This window comes from Octodon degus, unplaced genomic scaffold (genome assembly GCF_000260255.1).
Source record: "Octodon degus isolate 3935 unplaced genomic scaffold, OctDeg1.0 scaffold00096, whole genome shotgun sequence".
NCBI lineage: Eukaryota > Metazoa > Chordata > Mammalia > Rodentia > Octodontidae > Octodon > Octodon degus.
In genome coordinates, this window is record NW_004524672.1 from 2,174,220 (window position 1) to 2,178,432 (window position 4,213).

Below are 4,213 nucleotides of genomic sequence, written 5' to 3' on the forward strand. Positions count from 1 at the left end.
TACTATCTGATCACAATGAAATAAAACTGGAAATTATTGACAAAAGAAACTGCAAAAATACCGTAAGCACATGGAAGTTAAATAAAAACCTCCTAAACAACCACTCATAGATGAAATTAAAGAAGAAATTAAAAAATACTTATAATCAAATGAAAATGCAGATAAAACTTACCAAAACCTGTAAGGTGTAATGAAACATGTATTAAGAGGAAAATTTATAATGGTAAATTCACACATTAGGAAAACATAACAAGTCCAAATAAATGATCATATGCTGTACCTCAAGATCCTAGATAAAGAAGAGCAAATTAATCCCAAAGCCCAAAACAGGCAGGAAATTATAAAGATTAGAGCAGAAATTAATTTATTGGAGATGAAGAAAACAATACAAAGAATAAATGAATCAAACAGTTGATTCTTTGAAAAAATTGATAAATCTCTAACCAACCTAATCAAACAAAGGAAAGAAAAAACCCAAATCCATGCAATAAAGAAGGAAAATAGCAAAATCACTACAGACTCCAGAGAAATTCATAAGATTACCAATACCTACTTCCAAAATCCTTACTCTCTCAGGATGGAAAACACAGAGGAAATAGACAATTTCCTAAATACATGTGAAATGCCAAAACTGAGTCACGAAGACATACAAACTCTAAATAACCAAATAATGAGAAATGAAATTGAAAATGTAATAAAAATCTTGCTAACAAAGAAAGTCCCAGGTCTTGATGGATTCACAAGAGAATTCTACAAGAAACTAAGAGATTTCTAATTTAATGTCAAATTTTCTCAAGCTCGTCAATTAAATTCAAAGGGAAGCAATTCTCCCAAACTCATTCCTAGAGGAAAGTATTATTCTGATTCCAAAACCAGAGAAAGATCCAACTGAAAAAGAGAATTACAGGCCAATCTCTCTATTGAATATTAATGCAAAATCCTTAATATAATACCAGCAAACAGAATGCAGCAAATCATCAAGAAGATTATATATCATGGTCAAGTGGGGTTCATTCTAGGAATTCAGGGATGATTCAACATACACAAATCCATAAATGTAATATACCACATTCATAGAACCAAGAAGAAAAGCCACATGATTATCTCTACAGATGGAGGAAAAGCTTTTGACATAATCCAAAACTCATTCGTGACAAAAAGTCTACAAAGAATTGGAATACATGGTCTACATCTCAACCTGATGTAGCCATCTATGAGAAACCAATAGCCAACAACATACTAAATGGGCAAAAACTGAAGGCCTTCACATTAAAATCAGGAACAAAACAAGGATGTTCACTGTCTCTACTCCTATTCAATATAGTTCTGGAAACATTAGCTTGAAAAATTAGTCAATAGTGAGAAATAAAAGGAATTATGATTGAAAAATAAGTGAAATTATCATAATTTGCAGATGACATCTTACTCGACATAGAGGACCCCGAAAACTCGACCAAGAGTCTTGTAGATTTAATCAACAAATATATCAGCATAGCAGATATAAAGTTAACACCTAAATATCAGTAGCATTTTTTTTACACAAAACAACTGAGAGAGAAATTAAGGAAACCACACCTTTCAAAATAACATAAAAAAGTGAAGTACTGAGGGATCAGTCTCACAAAGGGCATAAAATATTTATACAGTGAAAATTATGGTTCTCTGACAAAAAAATTAAAGAGGATTTGAGAAAATGGAAAAATACTCTATACTCCTGGATGGGAAGAACCAAAATTGTGGAAATGGCCATACTCCCAAAATAGCTACATTCAGTGCAATCCTGATTGAAATGCCTTTACTATACTTCACAGAGCTAGAGAAAACTTCCTCAAATTCATTTGGAACCTGAAGAGACACAGAAAGTCAAAAGCAATCCTAAGAAGCAAAATAAAGGCAGGAGGTAGTGCAATCCCTGACCTGAAATTATGATATAAAGCTACTGTGATAAAATCAGCACTGTACTGGTATAGAGACAGACCTGAGAATTAGTGGAACAAAATAGAAGTTGCAGACACAACTACAAATATATTCAGCCACTGTATCTTTGATAAAGGGGCCAAACAGTCTCACTGGAAGAAAGATAGCATCTTCAATAAGTGGTACTGGAAGAACTGGCTTTCCACATGCCAAAGGCTACAACTAGAACTATGGCTATCATCGTGCAGAAAGCTACAGTCAAAATGGATCAGAGATTTAAATATTAAAACAGAAACACTAAATTTTCTGAAGGAAAATGTCATTAGGAATGTTAAAAATGCGGGGGTAGGTAGAGATTCAATGAACCAAAACTGAACTGCACAGAAAATACTTCAAATAATCAACAACTGGTATCTTGTCTTTCTGAGAAGTTTATGCACTTCAAGGCAAATCTCCAACAGAGTAAAAAACCAACTAACTGGAAAGACATTATACCTGACTGTCCCTTATACAAAGGCCTTCTATCTAGAACACAGAAAGACAAAAAAAAATTAGGACCCCCAAATTCAAAGACCCAATCTAAACATGAGCATCTGAGATGAATAAACACTTCTCAGAGGATGAAATACAAATGACAAATTTATTTATACAAATATAAATTTATGAAAAAATGTTCAACATCATTGATCATTCAAGAAAAGCAAATTAAAACAACACTGAGATTTCATCTCACCCCAGAAAAAACAACTAACATTCAGAAATGAGCCAGTAACAAATGGTGGAGAGGCTGTGGGAAAAAAGGAAACTTTCTACACTTGGTGGGAGCACAGACTGGTAAAACCACAATGGAAATCAATGTGGAGAGTTCTTCAAAAGCTAGAATTGGATATCCCACTCAAGCCACCTATTCCCCTCCTGAGTATTTTTCCAGAATAACTGAAAACCTCATACCACAGTAATATATGTGCACCCATGTTTATAGCAGCTCAACTTGTTACAGCTAAATCCTGGAAACAGCCCAGATGCCCATCAATTGAAAAATGGATAAGGAAGATGTGGTATTATTACACAATGGGGGATTATTCAGCTATAAAACAGGATAAACTTGAGTCTTTTGTTGGTAAATGGATGCATCTAGAGACTATGTTGGTAAGTGAAATAAATCAGACTTGCATGTGCAAACATCATATTGTGAGTTCCTGAAAGAGATAAAATGAAATCTGAAGGGTACAATAGACACTGGTAAAAGGGAATGAACTTATTCAAAAGGAAAAGGTCACTGAGTTGAGGAGAAGGACAGGAGAGGGTGTAGGGGAAAGAGATTTATCTATGTATGTAAGCAGGATGGTTTGGACGATTGTACTATGCATTTCTGCTGGTCTAATGAAATAAACAATTAATGTTTTAAGTTTTTGTCTCCTTTTATCAATTGTTTGTGCTTTTTATCTTAATTTATGATACATTTCTTTCTTTCAATTTTATATTCATATTTCTGGTAATATGAATAACTGGTTGGAAGACAACACTATGTATTACAAAAATACTGGGAAATTCATATTACTTTGTTAAATGAAAGTCTATATCACTTGTAATTTTTTCTGTTTAATTCTAATTTGTACTCTCTTTAAAAAGAAAGACGTGGGTAAATCTCTTCCCTTTATTCCATTGTGTCAAAAGTATGATCCAGGCATTTATCTTAATAACACTTTGTCATATTCCCCAAATTCTACATTGTGAAATCTAAGGACCTTTAACACTGATTGCAAATAAATTTGCTATGAAAATGAGGCCACACATAGAAATGGGTATTTATTTCTAAGACTTTTTGTTACCATCAAAAAGTTTCAGTGATCAAAACATTCTTCACATTGCACATCTGTTTAGATTTTAGCAGAATCTTTTGGTCCTCAGGCCTGAAATTTAAAAATGAGATTATGTCGTTATTTTCAATTCAAGTAAAATTAATATCACTTACAGGGACAGAGTCTGACAAAATGTGAATTGAGAAAATTGAATATAACATTTTAAGAGCACAAAGTAACAAAGTTATGAAGAAAATTAACACTATTTTAAGCACAAATATTTTCTCTTCTTATAAATAACTTTTGTTATAATGCCTCGAAATAATTTAGCATGTGGAGTGTTTATTTAGGAGATGTTGAATACAAATAGATTTACAGGTATTTCTTACTGTACATTTTCTTCTCATTTTAATGTGTTCAACTTGTTGAATTAATTATTTTCATTGATTATGGAGTTTCAAGACTTGCTTAGGGATTTTATAGTACATTTTTTT